General features: G+C 36.1%; 1 protein-coding gene across 20 annotated transcripts in view; it reads right to left on the bottom strand.

The window, feature by feature from the left end:
- Nucleotides 1-26061, bottom strand: part of IKZF1 (IKAROS family zinc finger 1) — a 134454-nt gene that overhangs the window by 64158 nt on the left and 44235 nt on the right. The gene's annotated exons all lie outside the window — the stretch shown is intronic.

Raw genomic sequence — 26061 nt, 5'->3', positions numbered from 1 at the left:
CTGTTAGTACTTTGTTGCATCCTTAAAAAGAGCCCATTCAAGATAAAATAGAAGAGGTCTTATAAAACTCCCCCCCCTCAAAGTTTTAATAAACGCACAGAAACTTCAGCAGAGAATTTTAGTATTCTGAAGTACAATTTTGCTAATTTGAGCTAGAAGAGATCTTAGAGATATTTTAGTCCAACTCACTTCTTTAACAGATGAGAAATCCAGCTACGGCTTACTTGCCCAAGGTCAGAGAGGTAGTAAAGTCAGGTCTCTACTCCAGATCTTTCTTTTACACCCCCACTGCCATCACACACACATGACACAACTTTGGAAAAATAAAAATATCAAATGAAGATTGCAAACTTTTTTATGAATTGTAAAACAAATTCCTAGAAAATTGAAGTTGGATTCACATTTTAAGTTCCATCCTTTTTAATAGTTAATGTGGTTAACTTGCAAGCTGATATTTGGTTTTTCATAATAGATAGCCAATTAAGGAGTCAACCTTGGGCTGGGAAATGAGATATCCCTTCTTTGTAACTCACAAATTCCCCAAAAGCTTCTGGCTTCCTCGAATTTCTTTGAAAAATTCCCAATGTCTCTCAGCAGCACTATTATACACAATTTTCACAAAAAGATATCAGATTCACTCAGGTTTTGTGTTTTCTGGAAAAGTCCTAATGTTCTGCTGATCTGAGACCACCCACTGATGGTGACTTTTTTCCTCTAACATTTCCAACTTTTAAATTTAATCTAAATTTAATCTGACCTCTATAAAGCTTTTAATGATCCCCTCCCTCTACACCACTGACATTCTCTTCTCCCTTGGCTTCTATTATATTGCTCACTCTTGGTTCTCCTCCTATCTCTATGACCACTCCTTCTCAGTTCTCTTTACCGGATCATGTTCCTCTTCTTGTCCATCAAATGTGAGTGTCCCACCAAGCTCTGTCCAAGGCTCTCCTTCCCTCTAAATCTTGGTGATCTCATTTAATCCCAAGGTTCTGTTGTCATCCTATTTTTTTAACCACTCTTAAAATTTATTTATTTGACTTTAATTTCTCCAGAACTCCCATCTTTGATTACCAAGTGCCTATTTAACATCTCCGCCTAGATATCTGATAGGTAGCTTAAGTTTGACATGTCCAAAACAAAATCTATTATATTTTCCCAGAAAATTATTTCTTCTCCAAAATTTCCCCACCCAATTCAACTGACAGCACCACCTTTTTGACAGTCATTCAGGTTTGTCATTTTGGAGTCATTCTTAACTGGCTATTCTTCCTCATCCCTCACATCCAAACAGATTCCAAATCTGACCTGCCCTACCTTCCAGAATCTTTCTTTTATTTCCTTCTCACCACTCTTAGTTGATGCCTTCATCACCTCCCACCTAGACTACCGAGTCTGGGGTCTCTTTCTTCAATTCCTTCTCTCCCAAATGCAACTTCTATATAACTGACAAATTAATAGTCCTAAAACACAAATTTAACCATTTCACTTCATTTCTCAAAAATCTTCAGTGAATCCTAATATTTCTAGGATAAAATACATGAGTAAAGCCCCATCATCTTTTTTTTAAAGGTGTTTTTTTTTTTTTTTGCAAGGCAATGGTGTTAAGTGGCTTGCCCAAGGCCACACAGCTAGGTCATTATTAAGTGTCTGAGGCTGGATTTGAACTCAGGTACTCCTGACTCCAGGGCCAATGCCCTATCCACTGCGCCACCTAGCTGCCCGCACCATCTTTTCAATATTATTAATATTATTCCATTTTTCATACTTCCTGTTCCAATCAAACTGATCTGTTAGACTCCATAGAGGACATTCTTTTCCCCATGTGTTTCCCCATGTCTGGAATGAATTCCACCTCACCTTAGCTTTTTTTCAATGCACACTAAAGTGTCACCTCTTACAAGACCTTTTCTTGATTCCCTTAGTTATCAGCATCCTCTCTTGGAATGACTTTGTTTTAATTTATATACTTACTTTTGTACACACTGCCTGCTTACTCCTTGTCCTCCAGCCCATACTCCTAGCAGAATATAAGCTTCTTGGAGACTTTTTAAAATCTTCATCACCCTTTGAACAGAGTAGGTGCTTCAAAAATTTATGTTGAATTGGGTTGGATTGAATTCACCAATCATCCACTGAAGAGTTGTAAAAACAAAACAAAACAAAACAAAGCACAACCCATTTCCAGTAGTGCCTTCCTATTTTTAAATGTACAAAAATACAGGCTATATGATTAAGCAGCCTAATATTGGATCCAGTTGATTATATAAACTCACCCTTGCCTAGCAACAGATACACAGAAACCTCAGCTCTTACGAAGTAATGAATTTCACGATCAGATCATCATAGTAAAAACACTATGATCATTTCAAATCTTAGTATATAAGATGAAAAGCAAGCTCCTGAGACCTTAATGTCTCAGCTCCCTTATTTTTTAGTGCTAGGTTGGTTTGCATTCCAGTTTATATTTGGTTTCCATAATAATTGGGCAATCATACTTTAAAAACAAACACCCCAGAGCATCCTAGTTTCCTGGAGGCGTTAGGTTTCCAGAAGCCTTAAGTTCCACATTCTGTCATCTCCTCTCTCCACACAATTTATCTTCCTCTTCCCTCCACTCCACTCACACCACTCAGAAGCACACATCCTTCTTCCCCCGGTTCCAGAAGGTAACTCGGAACACCAGAGATTGTGACACTGAAGCCTTTGTGTCATATTGTAACTGGGTTTCCACATCCTCCTGTCAGTATTGTAAAAACCCTAGAAGAGGAACAAGTGCAAATAATGAAATATAGGAATGCAGGAAAAGAGGAAGCAGCCAGGAGACAGCGGCCCAACTGTAATACTAAGAATTATGGAGAAGTGACAGAAAGGGAAGCAAGAGTCAGGAATTGCATTTGGTGGCTTAGCACCGCCCTCCTCAAAACATAAAGTCCCAAACTCAAGGTTTTCCTTGCCTCCAATTCATTTTTCCAAAAGTGCCGGCCTATTTGTAGTACATTAGGACTTTGAATGGTACCAGATGACCCTTCAATGATGTGATCATTTTTTCAACCACTTATAGAGATGCTCAGGGTTTTTGAGGTGGATAGGATGTTAGAGACAATGGAGAGCAATCATGCCATTTTAGAAACGGGAAAATTGACTTGCTTACCAAAAATGCCAAGAGATTCTGAGAAACTGGAAGCTTCCAGAGAAGTGATGAAGGCACCAATTCTAGATTCAGAGGGCCTGGGTTTAAATCCTGATTCTGATACTATCTGTGTGACTCTAGCCTACAGTTCTCTCATCTGCAGAATGAGAGGATTAGAATAGAAGATTTCTGAGGATCCTTCTGGTTCTGTGAAGCTAAGAAAATCTTGAATGCTCAAACCTGAGTTCACTAAGCCTGCAATTGGTTCTACTCTTAGTTTTCCTAGGGCATGTACAAAGATTAGGAATGCTTATTTCATTATAATAGACACTTAAATTAAAAACAAGCATAAAGACTGGGCAAGCTATTAAGAATGAACTTCAGACATGGAACAAGAGAGATTTAAGAGAAAGGAGAGAGAAAAAAAAAGAGAAAATCACTCGAAACTTCAAGGTGGGTGAGAATGAGAATAAAAATATGAATTAGACTTTTGAAAACATGCAAAGTGGCATGATTACTCAAAGATGAGTTCATACATTCTGCTTATATGATGAATTTGAAAGCTGATAAGGAAACATTCTCATCTATTATAACTACCCAGGAGTTCTGCTGAATTTAACAATGGGCAGTATTATTTGGTAGGTCCTTCCAATCCATTAATCACATCCAGTGTTTGTGAATATAGATGGAAAATTCCCTTTGCTAGCATAGGTTTTTAGAATTAATGTTCAGCTTTTCTTCTTCTCTATTTTCCAGAAGAAACCCAGGCAGCACTGAGAACTTATCTATTCTTCCTTTCAGAGAAGGCAGAAGATGATCTGTTGCAAATACCCATTTTTAGGGGTATTCTTTGACAATTGTTTTTTTCATGCTGATAGTCATGATATCACAAACTGAACTTTGAATTAGGGTTAAAACTGTAGAGATCAAACACTGCAGCGATGTAACCTTTCATAACAAAGATCCACTATTTTTTTTTTCAGTATGGGCTTTGCCAACAAAGATCTCAGTCTCCTTCATCAATCCCTTGCTTCATCAGATCAGGAGATGGAAGAATCATAGATTTAGAGCTGGAAGGGTACAAAACTGATACTCCATCCACTGTGCCACCTAGCTACCTCTAGCCCCTAAATTTTAAAGATGAGCCGACTTTGATCAAGCAATCAATAATGATAGTAAGTGTTTAAAAAATACTTGTTGGGGGGAAGTGAAAGACTACTGAATAGGGTCGATAAAGCAGCACCAGATATTAAAGGTCTAGTAATATTAATTTATTAATGAATTAATTAATGAATATTCTGGCAATGAAGCTACTTTTTAATGGCTGGCCATGTGAAAATGCTAGGAAAGGAAATATTCCCTCTTCTAGATGATCATAAGCAGGTGACAGGTGGCTTAATGGCTTAATTTGTCCATACCTTAACAGAAATTTTATTTGTCTCCTCACAGCTGAATTTAAAATGATTTTAGTATAAATCTGATAAAAGTAGGAATTACCATTTCCCTAGCTTCCTTTTCCTATGACCTTCTGCAGCTTCTCTTGGGTCCTCCTTCTAGTTCAGTGTCACAGTGCCCTCAAATTCCCTAAAACTTTGATTCTTTTTTTTAAGATATTTACTGGTATTCACTGACCAAATTATACTCAAGTTGAATGGGTTTTAGTAAATTCTGCTTTGTTTAGGAATTTTCATTTCAAGCAAACTGTGGAATGAAATATTTCATCATCTTAAAAAACAACATTCTGGTAACAGTTATAAGATGTTGTGATTTGTTGAGAGGAGGCAGAAATATCTGAAATTAAACTCCATGGTCTTATTGAATACTCTTTGAGCAATTGTGTACGGATAATTGGGTTATTCTAGGAAGCTAATGAAGGTAAAGAAATCATACTTACTACTCACAAAGTACTACATTTTCACTGTTCTTATATTTTGGATTCATTCCTCTGTTTGCATATCCTCCATTACCTTTAGTGTCCGCATCCTCCGTAAGTAGTAGAGTAGATGTTAAATCAATTTTCTTTGTAAAGTTTATATTGTATTACCAAGGTCTTCTTTCATAAATCTACCTGGTAAAGTCCACTTCCTCCAGCTCCTTTCCCACGTGAGCATCTGTTTCCTATCTATTCTAACTTCAACTCCTCTGACTACAGATATGAAGTTGTTGAGTAATTTGAGGGAATCCATCATATCTGAACCTCTCAAGTATTTTCCGTGTTTTAGCATCTATTCTACACGAAGTGATTAATACAGGTTTACCTACAATGCTGTCTGTTGACAATTCCCAGATCCAGAAATTTCTGATGCTATTTTATTAATATTGAATAATATACTTAAGTCATAATTCTTTTTTTCAGTCTTCTGAAAAGTATTCCTTTATCTCCAATGATTTGTACCACTGGTAATGGAAGTTATACCTGAAAGTGGTTGAGATATAGCCTTTCTTTATTAGAATTGTTATTTAATTATACACATATAGGCATTATGTAAATACACTCCAACTTTGGGAGAAATGAACTCTAGAACCTCAAAGATAACTTGCCATGGTTTTAAGACATTTTAAAAGTCAAGTGATAAGAACTAAACCCTCTTCTTTTGGTTGTTTTTGCAAGGCAGTGGGGTTAAGTGACTTGCCCAAGGTCACACATCTAGGTAAATAGTGTCTGAAGCTGAATTTGAACTCAGGTCCTCCTGATTTCAGGGCCAGTGCTCTATCTACTATGCCACCTAGCTGTCCCTTATCCTCATTATTTTAAAAAAAACATAACTAAATGGGAAAATAATTACCATAGACTATCATTCCAGAAGTATGAATGAACCACAAAGTATCTGAGCTTTTACTTTGTCCATCTAGTTGTGCCAAGTTATTTCCCCATCTCTGAATTTTAGTTTTCTGTATCTAAAAAACTGAACAGTAGCTAGGTTTCCCATAGTATAGTAAGTTACACAGTATAGTAAGACTTACCAAAAAAAAGACTTTCTCACAAAAGACAGGGTACTCCTAGTCTCCACCCCCGCTTCCTTCAAAGAAAAAAAAAAAACAACCAGACACTGACATCATCTTTTCTTGGCACGACCTGAGAAGCAGGATGGATGTGATTAGCCTCCTTTATTTTTCTGGATCTGTCACTTTCTTGGGCATTTGTCATTATGCTTCTTGGTAAAACTAAAGTGTGACTTTAAAATTCTGAAATAGGGAAGAATGAAGACTCTGACCTGAGCAGATGTCATCACTACACACATATTTTAAAGCTAAGACAGAGAAGAAGAACAGGAGATGGTCCAGCCCATCCTTCCAGGCACACCCTCTACAGTATAGCCAAACTGGTCTTCTTGCTGCCCACACAAGCTATCATCCCACAAGCTTGGAATGTTCTCCCCTTCAGACATGCCCCTTGGAATCCCCAGCTTCCTTTAAGGCTCAGCTCCAGTATCACTTCCTTGAATTTGTTTTGTAAAAGATCTGTACTTATTGGGAAATGTGTTGTATTTTCCTGGTACAGGGAATTTTAACCAGAGGTCCACAGACCTCCAAGAGGCCCACTGAAAACTTTTAGGAGATCTGTGGACTTGGAAGAGGAAAAAAATTATACTTTTATTTTTACTAACCTTTAACTGAAATTTAGCATTTTCTTTAATTGTGAATTAAAAACCTCCAAACACATTATTCTGAAGTTCATACACTTTACCAACTGTCAAAGGGGGTCCTCAGTCCTGGAATTTCTCTCTTTCATATTCACCTCAAATGACTAGTTTTGTAGCCAGCACATAGTATATGCTTGTCATTTGAACAAATGATTCTAGGTCCTCAAAATGTGGTTTGTGCAAAAAAGACATAATATCTAGGTTGTTTGACCTTAGCAGCTTTGCTGGGGGGGGGGGGGGTGAAGTTTATTTCAAATGTCTATATGGAAAAATATTTATCTAGAAGGTTTTTGTCTTCATAATCATAAGGGCACCTGGATAGCACAATGGACAGAATTCTGGACCTAGCATTAGGAAATCTTGAGTTCAAATCTAGCCCTAAACCCTTGCTAGCTATTTGATCATGGGCAAGTCAATTGACTTAGCACCTATTTCCCAGGGTTGTTGGGAGAGCAAAAGGAGATAATATTTGTACAGCACTTTGTGAATCTTAATATGTTATATAAATGGGAACTTTTTAAAATTAAGCATCACATCATCTGTAAAGATGGATAATTTTGTTTTTTCATCACCTAGTTTTACTTCTTCAATTTCTTTTACTTATCTTTATGCTATAGCTAGCATTTGAGGTATAATACCAAGACTGTGATGGTAATGAAAATCCTTGCTTCACTCTGATCTTATTGGGAAGGCTTCTAGTTTATCCCCATTATTGATAATGCTTGCTCTGGATTTTAGAGAGCTACTACTTAACATTTTAACAAATATTCCATTTATTCCTAAGTTTTCTAAAGTTTTTTAAAAAACAGGATGCATTGGACATTTTATTTAAGGTACTTTTATTCAATTTTTTACATTACTTTCTTTTAAATTTTGAGTTCCAGATTATCTTCTTCTTTCCTGCCCCTCTTCTACTCACTTAGAAAGAAGGTAAGCAAAATGCTATCAATTACAAGTGATGTCATACAAAATATATTTCCATATTAGCCATGTTGCAAAAAGTAAGAAAAATAATGTGAAAAAAGTATGTTCAATTTGTACTGAGACTTTATCTGTTCTCTCTCTAAATGTAAATAGAATTTTTTCATCATGAGTCCTTTGGATTTGACATGGATTATTGTCTTGAATGGAGTAGTTAAGTCTTACAATATTGTTGTTAACATGTACATTGTTCTCCTGGTTCTGATCACTTCATTTTGTACCAATTCAGAATTTTTCCTAAGCTTTTCTGAAATTGTTCCCCTTGCCATTTCTTATAACATAATGTATAATGTTCACAAACAGTACTCCATCACAATCAAATATGACATTTTTTCCATCCATTTCCCCAATTGATGGCCATTCTCTCACTTTTCAATTCTCGAACACCACCAAAAGAGCTGCTATCAATATTTTTTGTACATAGAGGTCCTTTTCCCCTCTATGGATTCAGATCTAGTAAGGTATTGTTGTGTCACGGGATATGCAGAGTTTGATAGCCACAATGTGAAGTATCATTGTAACCATTATAATCTACCTCAGAAGACTTAGATAACAATGATGATGACTTAATTCAACTTAATATTGCTTGACAGAATTTCAGAGTGATCTGTAGCTTAAAGGAGAGTGTATGGAATCTGTTGTCAAAGGAAATCCTAGTTATCTGATTTTGGGTAAATTCCCTTTCCACTTTTTATCTGCAAAATGAAGGTAGTAGAAATATAATATCTCTTGAGTTTTCTTTAAGCCCCAAATCTATGATCCATGGTTCCATGTATTAAACACATGACAACTTAGTAGACTTTAAACCCAACCATAAATTGAACTTGCTACCCCAGGGTCACCTATCTAGAATTGCACATGGATTGAGGGAGGGAGAAAGAAGCAGGAGGAAAGAAGGAAAGACAGGACTTCACTTCTTTCACTTTTGTAAGAAAGATTCAGAAGAGAACACAAAAGAAAAACAGTAGTTCTAAATTCTATTCACTTAAATCAACACTTAGTAATGCCTACTATTTGCTAGGCATTGGGTTAAGGGATTGGGAATAGCAAAACAAAAAATGAGAAATCAGACACTGAGCAGGTTTTGTAATTTGAGCTATAGTCTAGTCCTATTCCCTCAATTTGCAAGTGAGGAAAACTGAGGTCCGGGAAAGAAGTTAAATAACTTACCCAAGAAAGCAAAAGCAGTAAGTATAAGAGAGAGCATCTGAACCCAAGTCCTCTAAATCTAGAACTCTTTTCACTATACCACCTTGTCTGCTATATGGCATTCCTTATTCTCTAAAGGCAGATGGTCTCTTCATCTTTTAAGTTTCATTCACTGTTAGCAATAGCCTCCTGGTAATCTGAGCATCTTCTGTATCAGTAACAAGATATGTAAGAGTATCTGATGGGCTGGGAGTATTTTAAAGCACTAATGTTGATTAGCAAAATTGGAGAAATGACATGGTCCATTCTTGTTATTATAGAGAGGGTCTTCTGAGAAAACCAGAAGAGGCTGCGTAAGTGAATTTGATTCCCAAAATCTTATTTCAAAGAATTCTATCTGAAGCAGCTTAGAGAAGATAATTCTCTATGACAACTCTGCAACTGTTCATAGAGTCCTTTAGGACTTTCATCTCGCATACCAGGAGGATCAAAACCCAGAAGATTTCATCTTAGAACATCCTATAACCATACTGGGAGGTAACATGTTGAGACAGAAAGAGAAGTGGACTTGGGATAAATAGCTCTTGGCTTTGATTCTAATTTACTATAGAGGGATGTGGTTTTAAAAAAAAGTAAAAGAAAATTTTCCGTCTCAGTTTGTTCATCTGTAAAATGAGGATAATAATGATTGTGCCACTTATTTCACAAGGTTGTTGTGAAGGTCAAATGAAGTAATGCAAGTAAAGTGCTTTGTAACCATACAGTGCACCACATATTTAGGTGATGCAGTAGATAGAACAGCTGGCTTGGAAAAAAGGAAGACTCATTTTTATGAGTTCAAATCTGGCCTCAGATACTTACTAGCTTTTTAAACCTGAGCAAGTTTTTAAAACCCTGTTTGCCTCAGTTTTCTCAGCTGTAAAAATGAATTGGAGAAGGAAATGGCACACCACTCTAGTTTCTTTGCCAAGAAAATTTCAAGTGGGATAAAGACACTTAAGAAATGACTAAAAAAACGGTGGCAAGACTTGATCTGTGTTTGCTGAAATGATCAGTGACTATTCTAGAATTATGATTTCCATGAGCTTCATAGGAATTTTTTGCATATTTCAAGAATCTTGCATGCCATTTTATTTTTACCATCAAATATTCAAAAACATCATCAAATTTTGCCCAAGATTTCAAATCTTTTTAAAGTTTTTTTTAAAATTGTATTTATTTAAGGCAATGGGGTTAAGTGACTTGCCCAAGGTCACACAGCCAGGCAATTATTAAGTGTCTGAGACCCAATTTGAACTCAGGTACTTCTGACTCCAGGGCCTGTGCTCTAACCACTGTACCGCCTAGCTTCCCTGAAGATTTCAAATCTTGAGCAAAAGTAGTGGAGACATGGAGTTGCAATCTTCTCTAAAAATCACAAATCTTAATGCATGTTACCAGAAAATGTAGAAAGCAAAGGTGTAGAGTTGCTCCAATGGTCCAGTTTCCAGGAAAGGAAGACATGGAGGAAATATATAGCAATTTAGCACAAAAACAGGAAATAGGTGAATTCAGTGCCCCTTCTGGGAAATGATGAAATAAAATATTTCAAACTTAAGGGTTAGAGATATAAAATCAGTTTCATCATGGTTTAGAACATATGATTACACTTCAGATAATAACAAATTTTTGTATTAAACATCTCAAATACCACAATTGCCAGAAAATTTTCATTCCAAAAAATTCCAAGGAAAGCATATTGGTATTTGGGCTTCTTTTATCATATATACATACATACACACACACATATAAAGATAGAGAGTAAATACCATGCAAAATTGGTCATTGTGGAAATCATATATTACAAGAAAGCACAAAAAATGTCTATAAATTTTAGTTTCCATTATTATTCCCCTTGAAAATGCACTAAAAATTCAATTATTAAAATAAAAAAAGAACTCAGTAGTCTTTGATTAAATAGTATCAATAACAGTATACATGTTAAAAAGTGTGGCAAAAAGACTTTTTTGAATCCTTGCTGAATAAGTATAATCTTAATACCAAAGTAACATTCTCTCACCCTCCTCCCTTTCACACTTTTAAAACATCTTTGCCAGAGTTCCCACCTCTGAGTTAAAGCCACTCTGACAACCCACAAAAACTGATTTTTAAAAGGATTAAAAAAAAAGTACCTATCTTCTTACTGTTATTTATCCCCAAACCCTATGTATAGAAAAGCATCACAAAGGGTATAGGAGACCTCTATTTCTCAGTAACAGATGCAAACGACAAGCAGCAAAAGAACACATGGTGGTGAGAAAGGAGGCAGGATAATTATTTTTACTCCATAACGAACTTCTGACGGTTGAGAATCAGGCAGAGTTATCTGTGGAGTGATGTAAGGTCATCGCTAGAACCTATTTATGTAACCCGTTATCGAAACTTGATTTATCTCCTTGTCTGCAGGACTCCTGTCTGGGTTAGCTCCATTCTGCCACGCCAGCACCTGCAATTTGTTCCTTCTATTTCAAAACCTATATCACTAGGGAGCCACAAGGAACAAGTGGGTGTAGAACCTTCCTTCCTCTAGAGGCCACCAACTTCACAGATCAACACTGGGTGCTAAGAACTGGCAGGAGCTAGGAAATACTATTTGCCTTGTGAAAAACCAAATGAAGGTGATATATAAAGTGTTAGAGAATAAAAGAACGGGTTTTAAAAAGGAATTGCTTTTATTTTTGTTGTAGCCCTGAATCAAATCTGCATTTGTATTTGGGCTATCATAAGTGAATAATCCAATTTTCTCTTAGGCTTTATACATAATATGTGCTTAATATATAGCTGTATGTGTATGAGTGTGTGTGAACTTCAAGTGGAATCATTTCTGCAAGGCTGCTAGGGCTTTAGTTTCTTTAGAATGTCTAATTGGTCTTTTTTTGGGGGGGGAGAGATTTGTATTTGATCTTTCACTCCCCATTAGAATGTAAGCTCCCTAAGAGCAGGCACTGTTTAGTTCTCCCTCCTTCTATGCCTAACACTTAGTACATAGTGTCTTCCACATAGTAAGCAGTTATTAAAATATTTGCTGAATTGATTTGAATCTTGTCTAATAATGATGAATGGTTTGGATTATTCTGCTCATCACTAAATAAAAATGAAGTATATCTTCAAGGAAGTTTAAATGCAACTATGGAAGGGATATAAGTAAACGTGTGAAAATAGGTACACATGGGGGCGGCTAGGTGGCTCAGTGGATAAAGCACCGGCCCTGGAGTCAGGAGTACCTGGGTTCAAATCAGGCCTCAGACACTTAGTAATGACCTAGCTGTGTGGCCTTGGGCAAGCCACTTAACCCCATTTGCCTTGCAAAAACCTAAAAAAAAGGTATATAGCTTTTCATTCATCTATCCAACAATCACTGAGCAGCAACTTTGTTCAATGCTCGTTTTCAAAAGTATTAGCATTGTCTTCCAAATCTTAGTAACATAAACAAAAGAAATCTCCCTCCATTTCTCCTTCCTCCCTAAAAATGTTTTTCTTAACTTTCAAGAATGAATTCATTTATTAATTGCTTACATTTGTACTTTGCTTTCTTCACAGTCACCCATTCAGGTGGATAGTGCAAGTTTTATTACCCTTATTGAAGAAAGGAGGAAAGCTGATGTTCAGAGGGGTGAATGACTTTTCCATGATCATACAGCAAAGAAACAGTAGATAACCTAGGCTTTCAACTCTTAGTTAGGATTATTTCCCTATATCACTCCTGATATTATGTCTGACTCATGGAGGTAATGATATTGCTAGCAACCATTATTCTTTTCCCCTTACATTTGATGGGAATTCCTTGAGATTGTTCCACTGTAGAATTGTTGTTTTCATTTTTCCTTTTAGTAACAAATCATCTATGGAGTGTCTGCAAAATCTGAGAAATGCATTCCCTGACACACTGTTAAAGAGTGTAAACATTCTGACTTCTGAAGAACTATATAACTATTAACCAAGGGAAAAGGAAATAAGGGACAAAGGGATATCATTTGACACAGATAATTTTGGAGCCTGCTTCTTATACTCCTGCAGTGACACAGGGTTCATTTCATATCTATAATGGGTCACATCTTTGGGAATGATAATAGTATTATAGTGATAATTTATTAAACATCTGGATTTTTAACTCATATAATCAGAACTGGAAAGAACTTTAAGAGTTATAAAGTACAACCCTTGAATTTTGGAGATGAGGAAACTGAGCCCCAAGAATGTTAAGTGACTTGTCAAAGGTCATAAGGACTATGCAGCTCTTCTACTTTCTGGTTGTGATCTTGGAAGTTCCCCTTTCTCAGCCTTCATTTCCTCATCTGTAAAATGAAGTTCATCCCAGATCTACATCTTGTATCACAGTGACCTATGTTTTTATGTGCTATTCTATATGACAGCTATTTGTGAATAGTTTATTTATTTTGCTAGATGGTAAAATCCATAAGGGCAAGAACTGTGTCTAATTAATCTTCATATTTTCCCAACACAATGAATGCATGGTGAATGGAACACAGTAGATATTTGCTACCAGTTTGTTGAAATGCATTGAATGTCATTTTATTCTTGAGCAAAGGAAGCATTCATTATTATTACTGGAAGTGTCACCTTTCAATTCTTAAGCTACAGTAAGTAAAAGGTCTGGTGTCATTGAGAGATTGCAGAGTTTAAGATGTCACAAGACATTCTGCTCTTAAGCATTAAAAATAAAATTATTTGTTTATAAAGAATTACAAATAAGTAAATTTTTATAATTCTAAAGTTGCTGTTTTACCAATGAATAATAATAATAATAATAATTACATTTATGTAGTGCTTTAAGGTTTGTAAAGCACTTTATATCTGTAATTTCATTTGATTTTTACAACAATCTTGATGATTATGATGATGATATTCAGTTGTTTTCAGTCATGTTTGACTCTTGGTAATCCCATCTGGGATTTTCTTGGCAAAGATACTGGCATGGTTTCCCATTTCCTTCTCCAGCTCATTTTACAAATGAGGAAACTGAGGCAAACAGCGTAAGCAACTTGCCCAGGGTCTTACTGCTAGTAAATGCCTGAGACCAGAGTAGAACTTAGAGCTTCCTGACTCTAGGCTCAGTGATCTGCCCACTATCACCTAGTTGTCTTCATAACAACTCTAACATACATATTATTATTATTATTATTAACTTTTTTACTGAAGAATCTGAAGAAGAGAGAGGGCGTGATATATTCAAGACCAGATGACTCAGCTTTCTGATTCCACATTCAATAGTATAGCCACTGTTTTACCTAAACAACAGGTATAAATTAGAAATTGTAGTATTTATAATGTTTAGGTGAACAGGAGAATACATGATGATCTAGCATTTATACAGCATTATAAAGTTTGAAAAGTGTTTTACAGGGGCAACTAGGTGGCACAGTAGATGGAGTACCGACCCTAGAGTCAGGATGACCTGACTTCAAATCCACCCTCAGACACTTAATAATTGCCTAGCTATGTGACCTTGGGCAAGTCGCTTAACCCCATTGCTTTAAATAAATATAAAAAGATAAGTATTTTACAGAAGATTGTCTCATTTTATCCTTACAACAGTAACCATAGAAGGCAGGTGCCGTTTTTATCCCTCCCTAACAGATGAGAAAATTGAGGCAGACAAAAGTTATATGACTTGTCCAGGATCACAAATCTAATAAATATCCGAGACTTGATATAAAACTCAGGATTTCCTGGCTCCAAGTTCAGCACTAATGTTTTCATTACTAGGCTGCCTAATTTACCAAATATTATATGTTCAGGTCAATGCTAATCACAACACACACACACATCATCCTTTTTTGTAAGGGATAAAATGTCCAATTGTTGGTATATTATTGAGCAATTCATACAGCCCATTTACTAAAGCATGAAGGAGTTGTGATTAGTATTGGTAAAGGGTTCATAATCTGAGTTGGTGAAGGGAAGATTCTGGAATTCCTGATCTTTAAAGTTCTAAAGCATTAACTATAAAAGCCATGTAGATTCTAGAAGACCTTAAATGCTAGTTTAAGGAGTGGATATTTCATTCTCTGAGTCAGTGGTAACAAAATCAAATAGAAATGGGGCTCACTAATCCATACATAAAGGTCTCATTGGACTGCATATTGATTTTGTTTTAAAAATAATGTTTTATTATATTTTTATTTATTTTGCTAACTATTTCATTCTATTGCATTTTAATCTGGTTCAGTCCACCCTTGGGAGTGTTGTGGGTCTTATGTGTCACTGAGACCACATTTCCACCTCTGCTCTAGGTAGCACAGTGACAAGATGGGACTCTTACATTACAAAGGACAAATGAAGAAGAGAGAGGCTGGGAGAGCCATTGGGCCATTGGTTAAAGGTGAAACATTTTGAACATGAACGCTATCATTGGGGTAGAAAGAAGAGATTCTGTAGTAGACAAATTGTGGTGGAAGAAAAGTCAGAGGTTGGCAAGTGACTGGATGTAAAAGGTGAATGAAAGGAAAGGGTCAAACATGATGCTGAGGTTTCTAGCCTGGGTAACTGGTGTAGCCAGCAACAGAAATAGGGAAGTTCGAAGAAAGGGTAGGTTGACGGGGGAAGGCAGTGAATGGATGGCACAGAGAAGAGAGAGTATTGGCAGGACTTGGGGTCAATAAGATTTGGGTTCAAATCCTACACTTACTAACTGTGGGACTCTGGCCACATCTCCTTCTCTTCCTATGTCTCATTTTCCTCATGTATCAAGGACTGGATCAATGGTTCCTTACAGCTCTAAATATCTGTGATCACATGAAGCAAACTCTGGATCAACTGGATTTGAGGTACCAGTAGGAATTCAGTTAAAGAAACCCAACAAGAAGGTGGAAATGTATGATGACAATTCCTATTCTACAACCATGTCTTCTCTCTCAAGCTCAGGCAGGGATGGAAGGAACCTCAGAGCTCTTTGCATTCTTTACAGTACCTAGTCCAGAGTCTTGTACACATGTAGGTAGTCAACAAATACTTATGGATTAACTGACTAAAACTATGGAGAAATTTGACTTTTGGTAGTGTATATGTATATATATATGCATATATAATATATATATGTATAAAATTTCAGAGCTGAGAAGAAGATGATGATAGGAAAGAAGATAAAGATAGAAACACAAGCAATCCCTAGGTTAAAATCATTTGTAAGCTGTTATCTTTGGAACTTGACACTTATTTTCCTATAAATGACATATTACACAAGAGATTAGGTTTCCACAAGGTTTCTTTTAATAAATGTTATACCTGAGACAACGCATGGAAAGATAGCCAGCCTCCAAGTAACAACTGAGTTTGTGTCTCATCTCAATACATTTTAGGCAAGTCCCTTAACTTCTTGGTCCACCAAGCAATTCTCAGACTTCAGACTCAGCTTCATCGTTGTGTGGACCCATAAAGAGAATTCATTACACCAATAAAATCACAGGTTTAATTTTACTTTTAAATAAAAAGCAAAATAGTCCTGTTCTGAGTGGGGGGAAATCTCCAGGCTCGGCCTTGGGAGGTCAGGATTGTAATGGTCCCTATTGCCTACTAAAGCCCTGGCTGGAGAGTTGAACCCTTCCTCTCTCCACATCCCACATCTCTCCAGCCGTGGCAGCAGGGACTCTCCCAGCCTAACCACAGGGGATGGTTTTCATGGTTTAAGGGAAGAGGGTATATACATCAGCCACTGGGGACAAATCTCCAAGTAGGATTGCTGTCTTCCTTGGACCTTCTCGAACAGAACTCAATCTGATGGCAGCAATTCCTCATTGTACCCTCGAAACAGGTTCACAGATCTTTCAGATTATTCTAAGGTTTACTAGCAGTAGAAAAGGAGTAAGAAGGCCCCTTTATGATGTGTCCCCCACCCACTCCAACTTCCTTCCCCTTCTCTTTCTCCCACAGAACCAGCAGGAAAAGACAAGGGAGAAAATACAGATTCTTTGGTGTCACAAAGAGCTGAAGTTAGAGTTATCTAGGTTTAGGAAATTTACCCTGACTCGAGTTGCCTTGGAGGTTCATCACAGTAGCTAGGGTGGCCTACCAAACCCAAGTGGGAAGGGAAGGGCAAGAGGGAGAAGTGGTCCCAAGCGTTCGCTTTTCCCTCTTTCTTGCTGTTTCACTCTGCTCTCAACAGGAATTGGGGAAATGTGAAAAGGAGGAACCAGTTTTTTGGGGGGGCAGCCCTAGGGAGCAGCTGGCTTTCCAGTGTTGAGGAAGAAGGGAAGGGAGGAAGAGAGGAAACTCCCAAGATACAGTAATTGGGAGGGAAGGGGAATTCCTATGGATACCTGGCTGAAGTCACAGGATCATAGGATTATAGTCTGGAAAAGAGACTGTATGGCCACCATCTGGTCCAACCTGATTTTTTTGCAAATGAGATAAGTGAGGGTTCCAAAGAAGTGATGATACTTACCCAAAGCTACGAAGATAGTAAGGAGCAAACCTAGGATTCTAGCCTAGGTCTATTAACTATCATTTTCCCACTTTTATAAGAGAGACCATCAACTCCGACCCCTGCACCCTGGGTCTGATAGGGGAAATTTTGCCTTATTTTACTTGCCATGACATTTTCCTGAAGGTTCCTCCCCATGGCCTTCCTGTGATGTCTCCATTCCACAGACAACTTGGACTCCCCTTGGATCCCCTGACTCTAAGAGGGGAGCTTTTACCTTATCCTGGGGAACTTCTCCCCTGCCTTTCAAACTTCCCATTATGTGATTCTTCCCTCATTAGAATTTAAGTACCCTGAAGACAATACCATTTTGTCCGTTTATATTTTTATCTCTAACTTATCGAACAATGTCCATAGTAAATCCTTCATTCTTATTCTTTCTCGTTCTTCCCTTTGACTTTTTCCATCTCTTCTTTTTCTTCCCTTTCTCTTCCCTCCCCCTTTTCCCTCTCCCTTTTCATCCTATTCCCCCTCCCTCCTTTTCTTTTTCTTTCTTTTTCCTCCCCTTCTTTTTTCCCCTCCCTCCTTTTCTTTTTATTTCTCTCTCTCACCTTTTCTTCCCCCCCCTTCCTTCCTCTCTCTCTCTCCCCCAGAGAATAAATTGATCTTTAAATATTCATCCTTTCAAAGTTTTCCTACAAAAATGCAATTATTATGAACCCTGACTTCCTGGTTTCTCCAAAGGTTTAGATGGTACTCTGTGGTTCATGAAGTTATTTCATATATATATATATATATATCATTTTTTTCTCATTCAGTCTTCACAATAACCTTATGAAATTGGCAGGGTAGGAATTAATCACATTAGCAGCTAAGAAAAGTGGATCTTAGTGAGTTTTAATGATTTATCAAAGATCACATGTCTAGTAAAGAGGAAAATGGAACTACAACTTGGGTTATCTGATTTCTATTCTAGTGTTCATTTCATACCATTGATAATTGGTTTATAAGCTCCTTGAGGGCAGGGACTGTCTTTTGCATTATTTTCTATCATTCATTCATTCATTCATTCATTTATTTATTTATTTATTTATTTTGCAAGCTGAGTGCTTTGTACAGGTCCTGAGACAATTTAGGTACTTAATAAATGTTTATCGAATTCAGTTTGTTAATTTTTGGTTTGTTCAGTCCTTATAATTCTTTAACTCAGTATCCAGTTGGAACTTTCTTGGCAAAGATGTTGTGATTTGCTATTTTTTTCCAGATCTTTTTATAAGTAAGGAAACTGAGGTATACAGAATTAAGTGATTTGTCCAGGGTCACACAGCTATCTGAGGAAGGATCTGAATTCAGATCTTCCTGACTCCAGATTCAGCGCTCTAGCCACTGTGCCACCTAGCTTCCCTGAATTTAGTAATTAGCCTCTATTTTAAAAAAAAATTGGGAGGATTTTATTGCATACCGAGTGTATGTTTATGTAAAGTTGTAAGCATGAATTTATTAAATTCCTTCTCTTTGCCTTGGTAGCCTAAAAACAGACAAAAAGTAGAGAATGTGGTAGCAGTCAAATTTATTATCTAATTATGAAAATGAGATGCACTTTCATTCATTTTTACTCATTTATTCATTCAACACACCTATGGTAAATGCCAATTATGTGTGAGGCCCTGTGATAGGTGCTAGAGATATAAAGATGAAAAACTTTTGAAGTCTGAAGTCTCCTGGAGGAAATGTGACAATAAGTGTGATATAGGGAAGTATCAGGTTGTCTGATGGAAAGGTGAAATTCAGACAGAGAACCCTATGGGGGAGATTACATTCAGTTGTAGGAATCAGGTAATACTGGGTATATAATACACATGTGCATATGTGTACATAGGCATACTTATATGCCTATATACACATAAATATATATCATGCATGTATAAATATACAAATGCATATATAAATATATCATCCATCCATCTACCTATCAATTCATAAAACAACAAAATTGCTCCCAGTGAAGTATATGTTCTTTTATTTATGTGTCTCTTATCTCTCTATCTCTACTTTGTTAAATAGAGTGTTTGGTGTGTCATAGACCCCCATGGACAATCTGCTGAAACCTACAGATCCCTTCTCACAATAATATTTTTAAAGGCATACAATAAAATAGCAGGGTAATAAAGGAACTAATTATGTAGAAATATTTTTATGATTAGGAAAACATAAATCTCAGATGTATCTACTGACAAGTACTAAATCATAGAATTTTGAAGCTGGAAGTATCCTCAGAGATCAGTGGATCCAATCCTGTCTTGAAAAAAACCAGTCCCCCCTATAATATCCCCAGGAAGCAGTCATCCTGCTTCTTCTGGAAAACCTTCAATCACAGAGGAATCAGTATCACCCAAGGAGGCACAAGTAGACTTCAAGTGTTAGAAAGCATCTCTTACTCAAAGCCTAAATCAGCCCCTCTGAAACTTCAACTTACCATTCCTAGTTTTTCTCTGTGGGGACAAGCAGATTACATCTCATTCCTCGTCCATATCATATTGAAGACAGACCCCACATATATCCATCCTAAGATTTTCTGCCTAACTTTAAGCCTAAGGTCAAGTGCCTCTTTCTACATAAAGCTAAGAGAAACTTTTTTTTTAAGTTTCATATATATATATATATATATATATATATATATATACACAAACACACACACATATATAGATTTTTACATAGAGCAAACCATTTTTAAAATGGTTCTGTTAAAACATGAATGTATATGATTTGAAGGTTAATAGAGTAATCTCAGAAAACATATATTAAAGATCTATTGCAAATTATTAACAGCTGAGTTGAAATAAATGTGGAGAAAAGACTGTTCCATGTTCCCAGGGTATCTTGGGCAATGTGGAAGAGGTGGCATATGAAAAAGTATATGAAACAATGGCAAGCAATGTATATTAAAATACTCTAAATGCATGAGCAGACTGGATCACATCCAAAGACAAGATAATGGAGTGTCTTTATTAGGTAACAAGAATATTTTACTCTTCCCTTCTATGTTCTTACATTTTTAGCTTAGCACAATGCCTAAGACATAGTAAATGTTTTTACTGATTGCCTAATAGATCACACTGAGGGTGCATTCTAATGTATCTCGTTTTCATTTTTTTACATTTTACGCCTTCTGAATTCTTCAGATAAGTAGAACATTTTCCTTAGTATTATTTATCTTGTGTGTATCAGTTTACATTATCAGAATGTGATTTTCTTGTGTACTTTCTATGTCTATGAAACGATGTGCATGTAATAAAAGTTATGCACTTAAATATGAATGATTACATATGAATACAAATTCTTTTCTATAACTATCTAAATTTATGTAGAATTACTTTTTTTTCTAAAGTTTTGCTGCCCATCAGTAATGCATTTGTCTTATTCTTCCCTGAATCTATCAAGGTTCAATTCACTGATCCCATTCCTTACCACCTCATTATTACAAAGGAATCTATATGGAAAAGTAGCCATAGCTTATACAGTGAAAAAGTTTAACATTTCCCAATTGACAGCAGTTGGTTCCACTACCCTTGTTGAATACCATATTTTTTAAAAGTTTTTTATTTCCTCAAAAGACAGTTATTACTGAATGCAAAGTAATGAATAATAATGATGATAATACTAGCACAAATTTATATAGTATACTATTTTACAGGCACTTTGTTAAGCACTTTACAAGTATTCTTTCAATTGATCCTCCCAATTCTGGGAGGTAGGTATGATGATTATCTTTTTTTTTTTAAACCAAAGAGGGAACTGAGGCTCACATAGCTAGTAAATGTGAAGCTGGATTTGAACTTAACTGAATTTAGCTGGTTATAACAAGATCATAACCAACAACTGGAATCATAATGAACTCTTCCATCTCCATTATCCCTCCACAACCAATCAGATGCCACATCATCCTCCTTCCAAAGCAGCTCTTACTTGTCCTTTTTTTCCCCCAATTAACCCAGTATTGTTCTGGCACGACTCATTTCTTGCCTGGACTAAGTGATCTTCCTTTTTTTAGTACCTTCACTCTCCAATTCATCCTTCACCTAGCACTTACCCACTAACTTCAAGGCTCAGCTCAAGTGTCCCCTTCCTACAGAAAGCCACTCCTTGATTGCTTCCCCTCTGATCCAAGGTTTATCATGACTGTCCGAATTGTCAGCTTTCTTTCCTTCCCAAACTACTCTGTACAACTTTATATGTAGACTTTGTATTTACTCATCTGTGTATAAGCTGGGGCAATTCTACAGCAAGATAGATAAGTCTGCTGGCCTTGCCCTTGGGAAAACCTGACTCTGTATCCTATCTTAGACAATTACTAAATGTATGACCCTGAGCTAGTCCTCTCAGTTAGGTTTTTGTTTTTTCTTCTGTAGGTTGGGGCTCACAAGGCTGCTGTGAGGTTCAAATGAGATAACATATGGAAAGCGCTCTGCATACCTTAAAGTTCCATATAAATATTAGCTACTATTGCTATTATTTTATTATACACTGAATGTTTCATTTTTTTTATTTTTCATGCCCCAAACTTATCATTGTTCCTTGTACAGAATAAGAATTTAATAAAAGTTGGTTGATAACAAATTTCATTGAATTGAATGGAAATAATTACTTTGACCATTTATAAAAGATAATTATTCTGCTCACCAAAAAAAGACTATAAGAGATTCTAGGTAGGTATAATGGCGGGAAATCAAAGTCAAGAAGAAAGGTCTAGAATTATAAGTGTAGAATTATAAGAACAAGGACAAATTCTCTGAATTTTTACACTACCATATAATTCCAAGATAATCACCGTGAGTATGAGATTTACAAGAATAGCAATGTTATTACTGATGGGTTACCTTACCATGTTCAACAAAATCTCTTGGAGAAGAGATTCTTAAAGTGATAGATACAAGATGACTCCAGTATAATGAAATAGGGGGCAGCGTGGAGTACTGGAAAGAGCATAAATTGAACTTGAGGACAAAAGATCTGGTTTTGAATCTCGGCTCTGATAGTGACAGTGGTGTCACAATGGTCAAGTCACAACTTCTCTGCAACTCAGCTTTCTCCCCTATAAAATCATTTTGGGACAATAATAAGAGTACTACCGACTTAATAGGTTTGTCATGAGGAAAACACTTAGAAAAGGAAAAAAAAGAACCCTGTGGAAATGTAAATTGTTATCATTAGTCCAGAACTGATCTATTAAAATGACAGCTGTTTTGCCAGGTAGTCATCTTGGGAGTTTGTACAATTATGCCAATGATACCAGTATTGCTGAAAACAGTTCTGAATTTTTTTATCTGCCCTCTGTTATCTTTAAGAGCCCCCTAAACTGCCCCCCTCCCCCTCTAGACTCTTTACTTGAGAGTCAAATTTTAAATGATTCCTACTCACCTAAATCAAATTACTAGACTTGGTTCGATATGACTTGGCTATTCCCAAGAATAGAATTTGCTCTTGAAGGGGCCTATGAGCATACACAAAGAATGTACCACTGGTTCTGAGGGTAATTCCTAAAGAGGAACCATGGGACTATTTGTTTCAATGGCATCATTTGGGGAATTAAAGTGTCCCTTTCCAAGGTGAATACTTTGAAATGGGATAATATTCATTGGAACAACTTTTCTTTGGAACATTCATTGGAACAAAATTTTCTTTATTGTGTTTCCTCTTTCCATGCAATCTAAGAAATTAGATTAGATCTTCACACTTTGAAATGATGACTACCTAAAAATAATTTTCCCAGCAGTGCAATTGCTTCAAATTTCTTTAATTAAATGTCACATTTTCTCAAATATCACTAAAGCTGTATTTGTCATCTGAGATCCAGCTTGACCAAGTTCAGAGAGGCTCAGCCTCCAGAGGCTGCCCACCCAGTGATAATTTATTATTGATGTTGTTGTTCCAGAAGTTCATGAAAACTATCTTTTAAGACATGCAAGTGGGGCAATCTACACCCACACATTTGTGGTAGATTCTTGCAATACTGAAATAACTTAATAGGATCATTTCCTTCTTCATCCTACCTAGATTCTGAGTCCATTTAATCCCAGGTCTACTCATAAACCCTAAGAAGTAACACAAAAATAATAAACTTAGTCATTTTCCTTTTATCTGTCAGACAACTGTACTGTGCCTTGAAATTTCTTATCTTACTGTGGTCTGGCTGAGAGCTGTGGCAATCTTTCCCTTCTGTCTTGTCCCAGTATTTCAGCTCATAAAAAGGCAAGAGTGGCTTGCTACGGAACTAAAGTAACTATCTTGATGTATATCCTAGCCCAAGAAAAAAAAAGAAAGGAAAAAAACCGAACCAAAGCCACATTATAAAATATGTGGATCATGGCATGCTCAGGAAGTTAGTAGTCTCATAAGCATGCTCTTGTCTTCAAAAAAGCAAAAAGATTCATAAGTTCCAGGTCTCACACAGGAAGGTTGGGGTCTGGAATTTTACCCTAACAACACACTCTAACAAATGCTATGGTTTATGCCATACAAAGGTCATCAGTACATTGGTGGTGGTATTGAAATACCATATTTTTCTCAAACTTCACAAAGGCTGTATGCATCTTTTTCCTTTTTTTTTTTAAAGTCACTTCTCAACTGCAGCAACTTCATTGCTTCATCAGTTTTTGCACATCTTTTAGGAAGTTATTCAAAGATTCTCCAAAACCTTTTCTACAAAACTGCTCCTTAGATTTCATGAGGACTACATTTTTTATCTTTCCTAGAAATGCTACATCTGTTTTCCTAGATTAGTGGCATTTCCCTGGAATATACAGAGTGGTTTTCTGTTTCTTGACAACAAGTTAAAAATGAATTATTAGCCCATGGAAATCTTTTGCTTCCCACCTGTTCAAAGATTCATGGCAGTTCTCAACTAGAGTAAAAAAGATCTGAATTTGGGATCAGAGACCTTGGGCTAGGTTCTGGATTATGCTTCTTACTACTTATATTATCTTGCAAAAATCATTTCACTTTTATGTACCTAATTTGTAAAAAGATAGAGTTGAACTAGTTGATTTTTTGGGATTAGTTGATTTTTAAGGTCTCTTCCAGTAGTATTGTCCTATGATTCACCTCAAAAAATTCAAATATTTTTCTACTCACACAGGAAATTTACCCAATTATAGCGAGAAATGAAGCTAGTAACATTTTCTGAAAACTAATTTAGTTTCAATGTTTAGGACTTTTCATTAACTTTCATTTGATCATATATCTTTATGAAATGTATGGCACCTTATTTGTTAAAATAAGACTATGGCAGAGTTGAGGGGATGACTTGGTACACTTTAATCAAAATTAAAAGCTTAAAATTTTTTTTTTAACTTTTTCATTGAATTTGAAAAAGAGTTACTATGAAGTTAAATGAACTCTTTAGAGAACTTGTCAATTATTTACTCCTCTTTCCAAAAGGCCAATTCCAATACTATCAAAAAATTTCAAAAGAAGTTTTGCTAGAATGTCTTTGACACATTTTCCAAAGAAACTCTGAAAGGTATATAATTGCTTTGCTAATCTTATTAGAAGGTGTTAAAGAAACTGGTGCTATTATTCTCAGGCACAAGAGAACAGGGACTGAACCAAGGACTCTCCGCAAGTTGTTATCTGAAAAAAACAGGCCTTAGTCCCAGGTTCCCTGATTAGAACAGATCATATATCCATTTAAGTATTCTAGTATGGGAGGGACAAAGGGAGGGAGGAAAAAGAGGAAGGGAGAAAGAAAGAAAGGGAGGGACAGAGAGAGGAAAGGAGAGTCAGACAGACAGAGACAGAAAAGGACAGACAAACAGAGAAGATACAGAGAAAGCTACAGAGAAAGAAAGGAAGCTGATTTCAGTTTTAAGCCTTTAGAACAGATGTTCTTAACTTTTTGGAACCACTTTCAGAATAATATTTTAAAATGTATAACTTTCTATACATAGAATTACAAAAGAAAACAATTCTATTTGAAATAGTTACCAGCATGCAATTTTTTTAAAAAAAAGTTCATCCCCCCATAGAAATAGATGAAAATCATTATTAAATTTAAAAACTGTTTTGATAAGCTCCTGAGACCCCAAAGCTATAAAATATAAAAATCAGTCCTTGAACATATTAATCATCCTCTTCAAATTTACTTGCATATGAAGTCATATATGACATGGAACTATATTTTTGCGTCATTATCTTCTAGTATTTAAGTCATACTAATAACCATGATAATGGTGATGAAGATAGTTTTACGTACATGTATATTTCACTTTCAGGTTTACAAAAAAAAAAAAAAAAACAACAAAAAAACCCCAGACCATTTAAAGTCACACAACATTCTCACCAGAATACCAACATCACTAAGTATCATGACTTGTAAAACCAAATAAATATGTTGATGCACCAGGAAGTATCTCCCACATTTCACCAAGTCCACGTCCCTTGGCCCAGATAGTATAGGAGAGAGACATGCCAAGAAACCATGTCAGTTCCCTATTTGTGCTGCTACTGTACTCAACAATCCAACATAAACACACAGTAAAAGTAGCCAAAGTTCTACCTCATTCCAATAATCATAATAGTAATATAGAAATATAGCTGCCTTCGAGTTGATAATAATATTTATCTCAGGAGGATTTTACTTAAAAGAATAAAATTCCTTCTATTCTGAAACAGATGGGGAAAATTACTTAATCCTCTTTGTAAAGGGGGGGAAAAAAAAGAAACAAGTTCTTTATCTT

This window comes from Macrotis lagotis, chromosome 8 (assembly GCF_037893015.1).
Source record: "Macrotis lagotis isolate mMagLag1 chromosome 8, bilby.v1.9.chrom.fasta, whole genome shotgun sequence".
NCBI lineage: Eukaryota > Metazoa > Chordata > Mammalia > Peramelemorphia > Peramelidae > Macrotis > Macrotis lagotis.
Note: the sequence above shows the minus strand (reverse complement) of the source record. Positions and strands in the feature narration are given on the sequence as shown.